Below are 18568 nucleotides of genomic sequence, written 5' to 3'. Positions count from 1 at the left end.
CTCGCTTATTCTCAGTAAGGTTAGCAGTAGGCAACAGCTCTAATCAGGGAAATGAAAACATGGTTGAGCCACTGAAATAAAAAGAGAAAATCTTGGAAAGGCTCAACAGGTCAGGCAGCAACTGTGGAAAGAGAAACAGTCAACGTTTCGAATCTGCGACCCTTCGTAAATGACCCCTACTGTTGGTCCATATCAGACATTGCGGGAGCACAGGATCAGGGCTCAGCTTCGTCTGCCGCCTTTTCTCCCAACCTGGTACTGCTACTCGGGCAAGGTATCGGAACGTAGTCAACGAAAATGGAATTATTTTCGGTAAAGTTAAATGATATCATCAAATAGAAAGGGGAGCAGAAACCTGGTGAGCAAAGAGGGAGAAGGGTAAATGTGATTTTATATGGAGCGCTGCACAATGATATAAATTCATCACATATAATTTCATCTATCCCAACCGCTTTCGTAAGGTAAGGTTTTATAATCCAGACGGTGATGAATGGGAGAACCTGCAATTACCTTCTGGTCCGTTCTGGCACCCTGATTATAAACAGAATGACATCGCAGAGGATTTGATGCAGTTTACTTGCCCACCCTTTTGCTCAGAGATGATACAGGAGTAAAGAAAACGTATGAGTGCTGGTTAAATAATAAGGCATAATATAATTTGGGTTAATGATGTACATTAACATTTTTTAATCTCGGTGATTAAATGCTAATTCAAAGTATTCATATTTTGATTCAGTCCAGCTTTCTGAGAGTAAAATGAAAATGGCTTTTTTTTTGCAGGGGATCTTTCACTTCTCATGGAGAAAAACAATAACGTTATTTTTTTTAACTCCTAATCATCTTCGGGGAACTAGATTCTCCTCAGTAAATCTTAACTTTAAATTTCTGCAAGGTTCATTCGTGCAGCTCAGACACTGGGGACTATTACTATTTAAATACAAATGAAAGGTTTTAAAATTTTATTTCCTTTGTTCTAAAATATTTACTGTTTTAAGTTTTACTTTAAAATACTGTTCTCACTTCACTCTGGATTAGTCCAGTGCTTTTACTGGGTTTTGTTTTATTGTTGTACTGTGATCCAATCCCTTCCATTTGTTCTTGGTTAGTTGCAATTAATCCAACCAGTCAAGGGACCAAGGTTATTGCTTCTCTATTCATCTCCTTTGAGGTTTCAAGATGAACATCTTAGATCTTTGGTTGCTCCCCTAGTTATCATATAGAGCACCCAATAAGATAATTATTTGGCTGTGTAATAGATTCATTCACTACAATAATGAATCTCATCAGTAGCAGATTTACAGCTGAAAGTGTTTTTTTTTGGACTATTCTGGAAGTCAAAATCCTTTAGGGTTTCCAATATGACCCTTTGTTCCCTTATATAGTGCTTTGCCAAATCTCATATATGTATGCAACCTGGAAAACTCACCTTCCACAAATGATAATTTTAGGCTCTCAACTGCATAGAAGCTGGTGTCACAGATCATTGATCATCTGAGAATATGTCTTAACCTATGAAGAGTTAAAAGAATGAAGTCTGGCTTGGTATTTGGTGTGGGAGTTCAACATTCTACAAAACTAGCCAATCTGTTGAATTTTGACTGGGAGTTTTGCCCACTATATTTGTTTTCCTCAGGGACATGTTATTTAAATATGATGCTCAAGAAGTACTCATGTGGGTTCTTATAGCCAATAATTCTTTTCTTATTTGCTTATTTATCTTGTTATTGTTAACATCAATGTGATATTAACTGCTGTGCTGTGAGCCTGTTCCATACACCTTCTCTCATTTCAATGTTTATTTCAAGATTGTTAGTCTTGTGCACATTCACAGTTTCACAAACCACCTACCCACATTTGCTTTCAACATCTTTGCGACTTAAAAACTTTTAGGAGCGTAAAGTGCCAGGATATTCATGCCTATTTTATTGTTGCAAATCACTTTCTACTTTATAGGAATGCCACAGTGACATTGTGACTTGAAGAACAAAGGTATGAAATTACAATGGAATCTCCTTTGAACATTGCCTTTATTTAATGACTGTGCAGTTAAGTCCAAAATGCCATTCAGCTAGATCTGAGAAGTACTGAAGCCATTTAGTCTCTGGGGTAGGTTTTAAACATAGACTGAATTTTCTGATAGTGTTTTATTCTAAAAGATTGACTTCTCTGACCATACACTCAAAACTTTAATAAATCTATTAGTTGGTGTGTGAAGCTTGTTCTCCTATGCCAAGTTTCAAACTGGCATCCATGCAACTCCATCTAGGTTGTGGAGGTTACAAATCATAATTAAACCAGCTAATCTCAGATACAGGAGAGAATAGGTACTGTGTTTGAGTTTAAATGCTGCAATCATTTTTGTCAATTGTATCATACAAGACATTAGAACAGCTAAGATTCAACATGTACAGTAGTTTAGATCTACTGTACAATGAGACTGCTGGAATGAACAAAAAACAAACTAGTGGAGGGATGCAGTGGGTCAGGCACCATCTGTGGAAGCAAAGTGATAGTTAACGTTTTGGGTCAAGACCCTGCATCCTTTTGCCTCCATAGATGCTGTTTGACCTGCTGAATTCTTCAAGCAGTTTTTTTTTTGCTTGAGATCCCAGCATCTGCTGTGTCTTGTGTCTCTGCTTTAATAAACAAGCAGCCTCAGAAGCATCTCATAAGGTATCAGAATTTTATACTGAGTTTGAGAGTGATTGAGTTCAGTTGAAACTAGGGTATTAAATCTGAAAAAAGAAAACTAAGTAGATATGATTGCTAAGAAAGATTGGGAAACTAGATTAAAATATATCACGGTATATAAACAATGGCAAACATTTAAAGAATAGCTCATGATTTACAACAAATTATATTCCCTTGATGGATGAAAGCCCTCGGGAAAAGTGGCCTAACAAGAAATTTTAAAGATCGTAATCAATTAAAAGCACAGGCTCATACTGTTGCCAAAAGGAAAGCAATCATTAGGCCTGAGAAGATATTAAAATTTCAGCAAAGGACGTCCTAGAAAGAGAGCAAAAATAGATTATTAAAGTAAACCAACAAGGGACAAAAGAAATGGATTATACAAGCTTCTCTAAATATATATAAAGGAAGGCTAGTGAATGACAAAATGGGTTCTTCCATGCAGAGACAGAACCTATAATAGGGAATAAGGAACTAAGGGAATAGCAGAGACATTAAACAAGTATGTGCTTTAATGAAGGTATAAATTACATTATAAAATAGTGACAAACCACAATTCTCATATGATTACACAATTTAAATAAATTAGTAGTAAGAAACAGTACTGGAGCAGTTAATGAAGCTGAAAACTGAGAAATCTATTTGGCATACATCCCTGGGTCTTTCGCAGTTTGGTAGCCACTGAATGGGGGATGTATTGGTTTCGATCTCCTAGAATTTCCCAGATGCTAGATTAGTCCTTGTGAATTAGAATACAATAAGCATAATGTTGTGATTGAAGAAAGGAGGGAAAGAGAAAGCAAGGTATTGGTTGGTTAGCTTAGAGAAATGCCATTATTTGTTATTGGGATGTGATTACAGAACATAGTATGTTTGTGAAGGTGAAGTAGTTGAAGGGACTTGAACTTGTATTTGATATACAATTCTGTTCGAGTTTATGAGGTTATAATTAATGATTATAGAATTCATCAAAGGATACCTAAGAAATTGTAGTAATGTAGTTCGGGCTCCTAAATTAGTCAGGGTGGTTTGATGGTAATTGTCTTGGATTAAGGGCTTGGCCATTTTAAGAATATTATGAGGAGAACTTCATGCACCGGTTTTAAAATCTTTGGAATTCTCAGGCTTTGAGGGCTGTAGATGCCCAGACATGTATTCATTCTATGTTGAGATGGGTAGATATTTGGATATCAATGGAATCAGAGGGTATGAGGATTGAGTAGGAAAGTGGAGTTGAGGCATGGTATCAGTTACTATCTGAATGAGTGGCCTCAATGACTATCCGGCCTCTTCCTTCTTTTCCTTATTTCCTAGTGATGATCAGTGAGAAGGGCTGTGGGGCCATTGGGCATGGAAGGAGGTGGGGAGGGTTGTGCTTTGATCCTGGGAGGTAAGGATCAGCCCATGGCATGTGGGCCTTTTTCTATTTCTTACTCAACAGAACTAATGACAGCTTGTACTACATGGTTCTGACAGAGAAAATACAGCTTAAAGCTGTGGGATTTTTTTATAAATGTTAGTTGCTTCAGTTCTGCTAGCATGTCAACAGTAACTCAGTGTTGGCTTTCAATCACCTGTTCCTTCGCAATCATCCGTTGGTTTGGGTTATTGTCTAACTTATTTATAAACCTTTTTAACTATTCAGGTTTTCTGTATATATCATACATAATGAACTGATCTGTGTGAATGGTGTGCAAGGCAAGATTTTCAATGTACCTCAGTACATGTGACAATAATAAACCAATTTGCCAATTTACATCTAAAAGAATATTCACTCTATTTCACGTTCTTTATTTTTGCACATATTTGCCCCTTTTCCATTAATTAAAAATCTTTGCTTGTTTAAATTGGGCTTTCCCATCAATAAGCTATTTTCTGACCTGTTCCTTGGCTTCCATTGGCAACTGATGTATCAGCAGCATTACAGGCTTGAATCTCCTCCTCTACTTTCTGAGCTTTGTTTCTTTGCAGTTTCTGCTCAGCATCTGCCTACTTGACATGGCTACAACTGGGATCTAAGTGATCCATCTAAGCCTCAAGCACTGAGAGTTAAATCGCTAATTCTCAACACCAGAGTCCTTTACAATGTTTATATTTCCAATGAACAGAGGGCAGTGAAATCCTACTCCAACTCAGCATGGTCCATTGTGGCATTTATTAGCAAGCTAGACTTTGGATGTTAATCTTGATTGATACTTGGTCTCAAGGAAGAAATTCTGAATTTAATTTACCAGCACCAGATTACTAAATTACTTTTTAATAGAAAAATATATTAAAAATTGAGTCTGCATAAGAGGGACATGTTTGTGTACACGATCCTGCCTTTTGTATGGAGTTATAGTAATTTTACATTCTCAAAGTTAGCAAGGAATTAAATCTCAAAAAAATGGCACTTCAGTCCACCAATCCCATTCATCATTTCTCTGGTGTATGTCTTTGTGGCATTGCCATAGCACAGGACTATTTTTCACTTAGGCTGGGGGAATGCAGACAAATTACTGCTCACTATTGCTTCTGTTGACTGGGTTGGAAATTGCACCAATGCTTTGTACCATAAGAGAGTATGTGACCCGCTGTCTTGCTATTGAGGGATTTATGAAAATGACATTTTGGCTCATACAAAAGTCTTCTATTTAATAGCCATAAAATCTGGGTATATTTATATATAAAGGGAGTTACAGATGAAAAAGTGATTCTATCCTGTCCAGAACAGATTATAGCATAACAAATTCAAGTGCATAAATGCAACATATCAAAATAAGCTTCTTAATAATACATCAGCATCAGCGATCAAATAGAGTTTGTAAGCAAACTACCAAAAGAATTTTTATGATATGGAATAAAATGGACTAAAAACAAAACAGAATATTTTTTAAATATTAGTAAACCACAACCATTTTCAAAGCAAATATCTATTTTAATAATATTTTGATCCTTTACAATAAATAGAAAATATGGCAGCAAATGTCTCATTTATGCAGTGAATACTCTTTACACTAATAACTGTCCTGCTATTGTTCCTCATATAAATTCCATATTATTCCAAAGAAATATGCTTTTAACATGATCTCAGTCAGATGCACGGTTTAAAGTAATTTCAAAGGACCTTTAATAAAATTATTCCAAAAGAGAGTTGGAAACCTACATCATAAATTACTGTTAAGATGTAACATGTGATTTGCATATATCAAACATATGCAGTATGAACTCAGACAATTTGGTTATTGCAGTGGACAGTACATGTATTTGTACATTGCTTTTAGTTTTGTGCACTATTGGATGTGGTGTCAAAAATCTGCAGAACTCAAATAGGATAACAGATGATCCGAATGGAAATAATCACCAGGCTCGATTATCCCAGGCCCATTTTTAGTTGGTATGTGGACTTTGTTCCAGTAATCATGGCAAACATTCTAGTATGAGTGAAAGTAATAAATTCCTGATGCACAAGTGGGGGCAAGGGGCAAGGAATAAAAAAATTCAAAAATACTGTCTATGCCTTGGAGTCTTTCTCAACAGCCAATTATATATTAAGTTGGAAATTCTAACTTTCATTTTATCAAGATCAAATTAAGTCACTCTGGAATATTGGAATTTATGCATTCTTGCCAATATACCACCATTTTGCTATTTACACATCTGTGCTTAGCGACCTCAGACATATTGCATATAGAATTTAAAGAGGAGATTAGACATGGGGAGTTACCAAATGTATCCTCCCCACTCCTTTCCATCACCACCGCCTCCCAATCCATCCCTATCACATAGATTACAAACCAAGCACAGTGATGCTATCCTGTTCAAATTGATTATAGCATTTAAAAAAAAAGTTCATTAATACAGCAATTCAAAACAATTTTCTGAAGTTTTGAGTTCACAAATGCACATTAAGATAGATAACATTTCATGTTATTTTAAACAGTTAAAAACATAGCCCAAAATAATAATGCCTTAATTGATCCGTAATGTTCAACTCTTTCATTGGGAAAGCAGGCCATAGATTTCAGTGAGATGACAGTTTATGTACAGTAAAAGTCGAGCTTACAAGGCATTCTTCAACTCCGCTCACTTCCTTTGCAAGAGCCACACACGATATATCATTCAGAGATGTAGCAAGAAACTACATCATCCCGGCCAGACCACCACTGAGAAAATAAACTTGGAAGCATTATCCCAGCACAGCTGTATGGCTGCTCTAGATCTGCAGAATGTTGCACTGTAGGAGGATAGTTATTAAGAGGGAGAAAACAAATTCCCATGGATTTGGGGATCAAGCTAATTCTACAGCTGGACCTGTGCCTGGAATTTCATTGGGTTGCCGGATACAACATTTATCTTAAATTAAAATTTATGCTATTAAAAGTAACTACAATGCCAACTACTTAATGAAATATTTTAACTTTAGTCCAGCATCAAAAAAGACTCTCAGCAAAAATACAAGGTTCAAGGTCAGAATGGGGCAGTCCACTGTAATCGGCACAGATTGTAATGTTTTCTAATCTGTCTCTAACCTACCAAATGGACAAAGCAGAAGACTGAAATGTTAGATAGGTGGGTGGCTTAGCAACAGAAAAACATACTTGAGTGGTCATACATTAGTCCTTTTGGAAAATTTTTAAATGGTGAGTTGCTGATCTTAGCCACACCAGCTGACCAAAGCATCTAATGGGAATATTGATGCATTTCCAGGATGGGGGTTGGGGGGGGGCCGGGTGGGGGGGGGCGTTGGAAATGGATAACATGCCAATCAGTCCCATTTTTACATAGCTCAGTAAAGGCAGACAATATGTTTCCAGATAGAAGCTTGATAATTGGTGACCTATTCACTGTCTTGTTTTGGCCTGCCATGGAAAGGAAGTAACAGAACATCAACGTAATGATTGTGGATATGGTATGAATGAATCTTTGTTTCTAACTGGATAGTAGTGTAGGTACCGGTTGCTGATCTGATTGACTATTGGTACATATGTGTCTGAAAATGTGTAACACTCTTAAGTTGTTTGAAAAGGAAGAGCAATTAATCGCATTTTAAAAATTAAAAATATAAATAGCTTGTAAAATGATATTTTAACCATGTAACAGTTCATCCTTGAACAAAGTGGCACCGATATTAATCTATTCTAAAATTGCTGTCAACACCAGTTTTAATGTAAGTGTTTATCTGATCTGAGATTGGTAATGAATGGAGTATAATGTAGACAGACTGTCATTGTCCTCCCATTTAATCTGTCAATGTATTTTTGATTTTGACATTAGGCTCACATCATGTAAATATTAGTACCAGATGAATTATCTAGATCTTTTAGTCCCTATGTCCCCATCTTGCTTTCTGTTGCTTTAACATTAGGAAACAGGGATTTGCTTAATCAATTCCTCGATTATCTTCATGAATCTGACTTCAGATGGACTGCCAGATAAAATAAGTTGCTTTGACAGAGGAGAACTATAAATAATACAGCACCATCAGACAACCCACATGGCATCCGAACAGATGGAGTTCATTCAGTGTCAGTAGGTGCGACTTAGTACACGAGACAAACGAAATACTTTTAGTGATGAATTATCCCTCACAAAATCTGTGTATCACTGTAGCTGGAGTCATCACAGTTCACACAGTGCAGTTCAAGCCTCATTCTCTTCAAACAGGAACAACTCAAGGTAGAAAGAGTGTAGAATATCAAGTGGCTCAAAGTTAATTCTATTAATCAGACCTATCCACAAAATTTACTTTCTGTCGTTATTACAATTTTTCATTTTTTTCAACAAAACTCTTGAACTGTTTGCAAGGAAGATATAATTGTATCTCTGTTATCTACTCAGAAGGTTGAAAAATAATAGCATGGATGAATATTCAACAGGAAGAAAACATTCAGGTGGAAAACATTCATTTGTTTAAATACAGAAAATATTCAACCTGGGACATACAAACAAGGAGCAAGAGTAGGCCACTCAGCCCTCTGAGTTCGCTCTGCCACTGAATGACTGATCTGAAAGTAACTTCAATCTGGCATTTCTGTCCACACGCAGTAACCATTCACTCATTTACTTGTCAACAATCAATCCACCAGTGGCTTAAAATTTTTCCAAGATTCTGTTTCAACTACCCTTTGAGGAAGATTGATCAAAAGACTCACATTTCTCTGGAGAAAAACGCTTGCCATATTTTTTGTCTCATATGGGTGACTTCTTAGTTTTAAACAGTAACCCCTAGTTCTAGATTCTCCCACAAGTGTAAACATCCTCTCCACATTCACCCTGTCAAAATCTTAAAGTTTCAGTCAAGTCACCTCTTACTTCTCTCAGCTCCAGTTGATACAAGCCTAATCTACACAGCTTTTCCTTCCAAGGCACTGTGCCCATTCCAGGTATTAGTGTTGTAAACCTTCACTGATCTGCTTCCAGTGCTCTAACATCCTTCTTTAAATAAGGAGACAAATACGGTATATATTACTCCATATGTGGTCTCACCAATGCCATATATAACTGAAGCATAAACTCCCTACATTCAGTTCCTCCAGCAAAAATTAATAACATTCTGTTAGCTTTCCTAACTACTTGCTGTGCTTGCATGCTAGCCTTTTGTGAATTCCATGGTAGGACCCAATCCCTCTGCATCTCAGGATCCTGAAATCTCTCTGTTTAGATAACATAATTCTTGTTTCGTTTTCCTGCCAAAGTAGTTGATCTCACATTTTCCAACATTATGCTCCATTTACCAGATCTCTGCCCACTCACAACGTATCTTTGACCCAGTGGGTTCTACTTCTGTCCACTTCACAATTTACCTTCAGTGCCTTCATCCATGTATGTAAATTACAAAAAATTGAGGCCCCAATGTCGATCCCGGTGACATATCTCTCAATGCATCTTGCCAGCCAGTCAAATGCACATTTATGCCTACTCTCTGTTCCTGTTAGCTAACTAATCTTTCAACCACATCAATACGTTACCTCCTACAACACGAGCTTTTACTTTCCACAATAACCTTTGGTGGGATGCTTTATCAAATGACTAAGAACTATTCTGAGCTATTCTTTAAGAGCATAAAGAAGCATCTTGAGATTACCTAAGTAAAAATTCCAAAGCTCCTCACATATTAACTCGTACTTACATAAAGGATTCATCCATATCTTCAATGATGTCCAGATTTTGATATCATAAATAATTATTGTTTTGTATCTTTCCACAAAATAGTTTAATTTTAATACCATGTGTAAGTTACAGGTGTGGGAATAGGTTGTGGAGACTGCACCTCTGTAGGTGGGCACTGGAACAGTAGGAATTTTTAAAATTTGTATACAGCAAACGCCTAGAAAAAATAGCATGGGCTACTGCATGACTAGCTTCTCTGGTAGAGTTATTCAGATTCTTCTAAAGGAAGGGTTCATCTTCGGCACTCAACATTACAAGGTGTAAAAAGAACCACTTAAACAGAAATGAAAAGAGGTGACTAGTGTCAGAACCTTTTCTGTGATGCCATGCACCTACATACTGTACAATGCAGGAAAATGATGAACAGCATTCTAACAGCCTCATGTGTGAACGATGGTGTTTCACTGTTGTGGTTTATCACAGGATTATGGCAATCCCAGGGACACCTGTTGTGGAGTAGTTTTCCACATTATGTTAAATGCACAAAAAATTGTCAATACTCTCCTATGATGGCCTATAGAAAAGGTCAGGCAATCTCTTCCAGAGTTTGCAGGTTGGGAAATTGTTTACAATAAAATGATCAAGAGCTACGTCGATCATATTGGAGACGTTCGATCTTTTGTGATGCAAAGTAATCACAAACCACATAAAATTTTGCAATCATGTCACAGTATTTCTCCATTTTGAATCCTTATAAACTTATCTACATGTCTGCATTTGAGAATGTACAGCTGTGGAGAATTACTGCCAAGGAACAAAGATTTAGCTTCAGTGTGGGGTTATAATGCCGTCTCTTCAGACATAAGCATATCAAGTTAACCAATTGCCCCTCTAGAAGTGTTGCAGACAGCTCATGTTAAGAACATATATGTCACACACAGACATAAAGGAGAAATATAATGGAAATAAACAATAAACACATGCACAAAATGGTTTGACTTTTAAAAATCAGGTAGCACTGAGTATTGAACATTCTTGCAAAGGTTTCACTGGGTGCCATAAATAGAATTTTTGTGAGCTGCCTGGAAGAATAAATCCTTCTCCACTAGCATTGGAAGGACCACAGCTGTTCAAGCTTACCACCACCTTTGCAGGGGTAATTAGGGATGAGCAATAAATTCCTTGGCAGCAATGCCCAGATCCCAAAAAATGAAAAATGAATCTGAAAAACTATTTTGGAAAGCATAAGAATATACCCTCACCATGTTTGAATTGTATGTTTATTGAAATAAGTCCCAGTAGTTTACTGGCCTTTGATATAGCATTTGTTCCCCTGCACAGCCCAAAGCCCTTGGCCTGCCTACAACTTACAGTTTCCGATTGTCCACTCAATGCTGCTGGAGTGGAAGATCCAGAATTTAGTGACAATGAAAGAACAGCTGTATATTTCCAAGTCAGGACACTGAATGACGTGATGTGACCACTGATGCTGGTGTTCATGTGTTCCTGCTCTCCTTGCCAGTAGGGGAAACCAGCTGTGCTTTGACTGCAGCTGTGAAGAAAAGGCTGCCACACAATAATTGCAACACAGACCCTAAAAGACCAAGCATTTTTTTTGTATTGTCACAAGAAAAAAATCCAAATAATCCCCACATCTGTACAAAGAGATTTCGACCTGCATGCAACTCAATCACTAACACACAGGTCATAACTTTTCTTTGGTTATTTGAAAGCACAGAGTCTTTTTCTAGGATTGGGGAATCAAAAACTAGAGGGCATAGGTTTAAGGTGAGAGGGCAAAGATTGAATAGGAACACGAGGGACAACTATTTCACACACAGGGCGAGACATACGTACATGGAACAAGCTGCCAAAGGAAATGGTTGAGGGAGGTACAATAACAACATTTAAAAGATATTTGGACAGGTACATGGATAGGAAAGGTTTAGAGGGATATGGGCCAAGCGCAGGCAATGGTACGAGCTTAGATGGACATCTTGGTTGGTATTGACAAATTGGGCTGAATGGCTTGTTTCCATGCTGTATAACTCTATGACAAAAATGTATTCAATGTACAAACCTGGGGGATATGGGGATGCAGGTCAGTCATAAAGAAGGTGGAAGCATTTGACATGAGTTGGTTCCTATTCAATATTTTCACATGATATAGATCCCCTTATAATAACCTTTCAATTTAGAGGAACGGAGTTGATGACATAATATTGCTCTGTTTCTTTTGAGAAATCTTAGTCCAGTTTTTTTTTTGTTTTTTTTTAAATTTTTTTTCTTTAGCTTAGTTTGGTTTGATATATTGTTTATAATTTTTCTTATTGTTTTGGGTTTTTTCCTTTCTTTTCTATTTTATAATAAATCTTTTTCTTTTATATTATATTCATTCACTAACAGATCATTGGACCTACAGATTTTTTTTATATTTTATTGTTCTTTATGATTATCCATGTCATGATTGTTCTCCTGATCTCTTTGTATTACATGTATAAACATTGATTATATTAATCTGTATTAATTTGAAAACTAATAAAAAGATTGAAAAAGAAAGAATTGGTTCCACTGCCAAATATAGGAAGTGTTATGAAGACAGAAAATGTTGGAAACACTTAGCAAGTCAGGAATCTGTAGAAGGAGAAGCAGAGTTAATGTTTCAGGTTAAAGACCCTGCATGAGAACTGGAAATGTGAGAAAAAGAGTTAGTTTGAAGTCGCAGAGAGTGTGGGGGAGGAATGAGAAGTACACCGGAAATATCTTTGATAGGGTGACACTAAGGTTATCCAGGTGATCTCAATATTCATGGAGTTGACTGGTCAATAGATTAATATGTGATATTGGAGACAGAGAAAACAAACAAAGGGACATGTTTTAGTTGTGAAATGCAGGTCAGAGTTGTTGCTAAAACTTGGAAACAAAAGGAGAATTCTGGAAATGTGTGGAAAGAGAAAAACTGAGTTGATATGCTAGATGGACAACCTTACAGCGGAAATGGCCAGTTCTGGTACAATCAGCACAAGCAGGTTAACTGAAAGTTTTGAATTTTTAAGTCCTGAAGGTTATAACATGTCTAAATGGAAGATGAGGTGCTCTGGCTCAAGCTTACATTGGTCTTCATTGATCAGTGTAGGAGGTCACAGATAGGTAGGTCAGAATGGGACTTGGATGGAGATCAAAGTGTCAGGCAACTTGAAGTTCAGGGCAATCTTTATTAATTAAATGGAAGTAATCGGTAATATGTTTGTTATTTACCTCATCAAGACCTTGAAATGCTTGATGTTCCCATTGTTGCATCACCTTGAAATGGCAATGGATACTGCTACATCTCTAACATCAGCATCAGAATAATCTACGTAAGGCACTGTCTCAAGGAGGCAACATCTATCGCCAAAGATCCCCAACATCCAGGTGATACTATTTTCTTGCAACTACCATCCGGCAGGAGGTACAGAAGCATGAAGTCCCACACCACCAGGTACAAGAACAGCTACTTCCCTTCAACTTCCCTTCGGTTCTTGAACCAACCTGCACAACCCTAATCACTACCTCAGTATTGCAACATTATGACCACTTTGCACTACAGTGGATTTTTGTTGTTCTAGTTGTGTTCTTTCTTGCATAATTTTGTATAATTTATGTTGTTAATTTATGCTTTTCTTGTGCATTTAATGCTATGCACCTGTGATGCTGCTGCAAGTGAGTTTTTCATTGCACCTGTGCATACAAGGGTCCCCCTTGTACTCACATTTCATCCCACCAGCCTATGTATCCAACACATCATTCTCTGCCACTTCTGCCATCTCCAATGGGACCCCACCACCAAGCATACCTTCCCCTCCCAACCCCTTTCTGCCTTTTGCAGGGACCACTCTCTCTGTGACTCCCTAGTTCACCTCCCCCCCCACCCATCCCCCTTCCACCCCGGGAACCTTCCACTGCCCCCACCATAGGTGCAACACCTGCCCCTACACCACCTCCATCACCTCCATCCAGCAACCCAAACAGTCCTTTCAAGTGAGACAGAGATTCACCTGCACCTCCCTTAATATCATCTACTGCATTCGGTGCTTCAAGTGTGGCCTCCTCTGGTGAGACCAAACGCAGACTAGGTGACCGTTTCACAGAACACCTGCACTCTGTCCGTAACCACAATGTGCATCTTCTCGTTGCCAGTCACTTCAACTCCCCCTTTTTTTTACAAAACATTTATTAGCTAAAAGCACTACAAAAGACAACCATTATCAGTACACCACATCTAATACAGAAAGAAACAACTGAGCAGCTACATAACTATAGAGAACAATGCAAACTAATACCCACGAAACACACATACAACATTACGCCCGCTACCGCAACACACAGCACTTAGATCAAAATAGCATTGGTACCGTCCACAACACACGCAATCCCCTGAGGGGCCCACCGAGCGCGGAACTCAGCCAGGGTTCCTGTGGAGACCGCATGCTCCCTTTCCAAAGACACCAGTGTGTGCACGTAAGCACGGAAGACAGGCAGGCAGGCGGACTGGCTGGAACCCTCGGCCGGCTGCCGCCGCATCCCACGGATGGCCAGCTTGGCCAGGCCCAGCAGAAGACCCACCAGGAGATCCTCCGTGCGACCCAGCCCGCGCTGCACTGGGTGACCGTAAACCAACAGCGTTGGGCTTCAACTCCCCATCCCTCGACGATATGTCAGTCGTCGGCCTCCTCCACTGCCAGGAGAATTTCAAATGCAAACTGGAGGAACAGCACTTCATTTTCCATCCTGGAACCTTGCAGCCTAATGGCATGAATATTGAATTCTCCCACTTTAGGTAATTCCCACTGCCCTTCCATACACCCCTCCATACTTCTTCTCTTCTTCCCTTTCCTAGCCACTTTTTTTCTACCTTTTTTTTCCTTTCTCTCCTTACCTTTGACCCATTCCCCGGTGGATCTGCTCTCCCCTCCTCCCCCGCACCTGCCTATCACTATCTCTTTCCTGCATCTACCTGTCACCACCTTGTGCCCACCCCACCTCCCCTCTTTTGTCCACCTATCACTGCCTGGCCTGCTGAGTTCCTCCAGCATCATCGTGCTTTTCACCTGTGTATACATGTACTTGCACATATGACGATAAACTCAACTTTCCACTTGTGACCCTACATTTGTTTAAGGATGTTCTGATTTTAACATTCAGTAAAACTGAGAATCAATACTCCTACACATGACAATAATAAACCAATGACCAATGTCCAATCGAAAATTCCCACACATTAATGTCTATACAATATACAGTTAAAAAGAATTGGTAAGCTTTCAACATAAAATTTCAACTCATTTCCAATCCAACAATATGTACTAATTTTGACTGCAGCCTGAAGTCCACAAAATGTTTCAGTTGGTGAAGAGGTCTCCCACACCTGGGCAACACTGGTTGCTTTTCTAAATGGCCTGTTTGATCTGTGCTGTTCAGTAAGGTTTGTGCTGCATCCTCTGTGACTTTGGTCTTCTAAATCTCTTCTTCAGAATATGTCTGTTTCTGCAGTACATGAGACCTTCCTCTGGCTGCTTACTCTAGTTGGAATTCTGGGCTTCCCCAGTCTGGCAGCTGTTGCCAGTTGTTGTTCAGGTTCAGCTGTTCCAGTGTCTCTGGACTGGGCTGGAAGTGACCACTGTTTCTAAATGCCAAGAGAACGAGGTATGCAGCAGTCCGTGCCTCTTCTGCTTGTGTCAGGAGTGGATTTGCCTGTTTTTACAGCAGTGTCTGTTTGGCGGGTGGAGTGGTGATGATGTTCTATGAATGAATTTCCTCTTAACCACAGACGTTGGAAACTTACCTGCAGCAAATGTGCATCCTCGTTCAGATCTGGTGACCTGAGCCTTCAGCTTGTGAATGAGGAAAATAGGAAAATAATCACCAGTCACGGGGTAGCTCTTGGCCTCATCCGTGAAGAGACTTGGTGTTGCCTTTACCATGTTCTAAAACTTCAAAAGCTTTATTTAAAACAGCCCTTCTGGCCCAACAAGCCAGCATTGTCCAATTACACCCATGTTAACCTACTAACCTGTATGCCTTTGGAATGTAGGAGGAAACCAGAGCACCCGGAGGAAACCCATGCAGTCACGGGGAGAACGTGTAAACTCCTTACAGACAGTGGCACGAATTGAACCCCGATCCCTGGCACTGTAATAGCATTATGCTAACCGCTACGCTACTGTGCCACCTTTTCTGGCACCTTATGTTCCAATTTAGGTCCCTTCTGTTGCCTTGTCCCCATAGACCTGCACATGTCACATGTGTCAAGTCTTTCACTTCTGTGTTCATCTCTGTCCAATATGGTGATTCAGGAGCTTTTCTCCACCAGCCGTTCTCGCCCAAAGGGGATAACTGCATCCGCTCCTGCATTTCTCTCCACAATTATTCTACTGCCACCACCTACACCTTTGGAAGACAATCACTCAGAAGAACTAAGCTCATCTTGAATTTGGTGAATGGAGACAGAATGTGTAGGAGTTGCATCTCTGGTCATTTTCTCATAACGACTACAGGCGTTTCTTTCAGTGTTGTAGCAAGTGATGTGTCCTGCTGCAGCTTCTTCATCAATGGTTGTTCTACAAGCAAAACCCCAGCCTGCTTTTAATTGCTCCAGTAATGTGTGAATGCGATCTGTCTTCTCTGCAGGAAGGGGTACATGAGTCAGTCTGCCTGGATGGTAGGCAATTTGTGTGTCATGAGCTGTAAACATTAAATCACAACCACATCAAGGGGTTTCTGATTAGTTTGCACACATTTGCACAGGCAGTCATAATTGTGGAACCTTTCAAGTTCAAAACCTATGGCTTAATTTCAGTTGAAGTGTAGCATGGGTCATAGCACTCCTGGCATCAGCTGTTGGTTGGCCATCTTGCATGATGGCTCGTTGAAGACCTTTTTCTGAAGCATTTGTTTATAGTATAAAGTCTTTCTGCCATCAAATTTACATAGCATTTTCTTTGTCATGATCACCTGCTTGATTCATGGACTGCTTTCTCATGGATGTCCATATGATACCATTCAACATCTTTCCTGATCAGTAGTCTCAGTAGTTCACGTACGTCACTTCAATGGGGCAGGGATTTCCTTAAATATTTGACAAAGAATGTTGGATCTCAGCAAATCCTTCTGGCTTGCCATTTCTATAGCTGCCTTTGCCTTTGATGGGTGCAATTTGAGCTCTTCTGTGGTGACCACATCAGCAATGAAGGAAACCTCTTTCAGGCTTTAGTTACTCCATGCAGCACTTTAACCTCTTTGCATCTTATTTATTAAGGCTCTTGTTCTTCTGTCAGAGCAATCACATTCCCTGACTAATTGTCACTGGCACCCATTTCCCCCATATTCCCATCAACATCCTATCCCATTTCTGTCCATCCCGTCAACAGAGATCCAGTACTAGAGGGCATGCATTTAAGGTGAGAGGAGGTATGTTCAGAACAGACGTGAGGGGTATGTTTTTTACTGAGAGAGTGGTGGATGCCTGGAGTGCATTGCCTGATAGGGTGGTGGAGGCAAATTCATTGGGGGCTTTTAAGAGGGGCTTGGATGAGCACATGAATGAGAGGAAAATAGAGGGATATGGGCATTCTGTAGGTAGGAGGGAATAAATATGTTGGCACAACATTGTGGGCCGAAGGGCCTGTTCTGTGCTGTACTGTTCTATGTTGTTAACATCTCCCAGATTCTATCACCTCGGGGGGCAATTTACAGTAGCCAACTTACAGCATATTTTTGGGATGTAGGAGGAAACTGGAGCACTTGGAGGAAACCCACGCAGTCACAGGGAGGAGGAGGTCAGGGCTGACCCAAGTCACTGGAATTGTCAAGCAGCAGCTCCACTAGCTGAGCCACAGTGCTGCCCAAAAGAAATGGTGAAGGTCATTAGAAACAAATTCCATTGTTGAGCTCTAACAATGTCCTTTCTTGGCATACAGCCCCCTGAAAATATTTGCTTTACACCAAATCTAGCAGGAAATCTTCAATTATCTTTGTTCAATTCCTCCGCAGTGCTTTATTTACATCATGTCATTCCAAACAGATCATCCGCATGTTTGGCCTATCCACCTATTCCAAGCTTAATACCCAGGGCTTAGGAGAGTCTGCTGGAGTGATGATCTTTGCTTCGGTCTGTCTGTCAAGCTTAGCTTTAAGTTTCTCTGTGAGACCTGGAACATGTTTTGGAGGATGGACCAACATTGCTGCTCGCATCCTGCTCCAAACTGTGTTATCCCCCTACTTTTCCAGTTCCTTAAATAATACCCAGAAATGTAACTAGTAGCTGATACATGTTGCATATGGAACTTGCATCTGTTGTAACCTCAAAGAAGATTTGTCCTTCCATTTCTTCTATTCATTTGATACATTGCCTACTCCTGTCCAGCTGTTGACATTGTTTTATCTGGGCTATCCTCCAAAGCTGGTTAATGATGAACTATCTAATGGGAAACTGCAAGTCTGATGTTTCAGGTCTCTTCACCATGCATCCATTGTGTGTTATCCCAGTAGGGTTCTATCCCTCTAATATATGAATCCAAAATTTGTCTCTTTCACACCTCATCATACACCCTTCCTCCTACAGCCATCTGGGTGGCATTTTTCAAAGGCAAGTCAGCATTCCAAGCAAAACCACACTTTCAGTTGACATAACATGACTGAACTTCGTTTTACCATGTTATGTTAGGCTCTTCCCTTCAGCTGTACCCTGTCACATTTAGTGGGTTGTTGGTGAGTCATATTAAATTATTATTTCTGTGCTAATCAC

The sequence above is a fragment of the Pristis pectinata genome, chromosome 10 (assembly GCF_009764475.1).
Source record: "Pristis pectinata isolate sPriPec2 chromosome 10, sPriPec2.1.pri, whole genome shotgun sequence".
NCBI lineage: Eukaryota > Metazoa > Chordata > Chondrichthyes > Rhinopristiformes > Pristidae > Pristis > Pristis pectinata.
Note: the sequence above shows the minus strand (reverse complement) of the source record.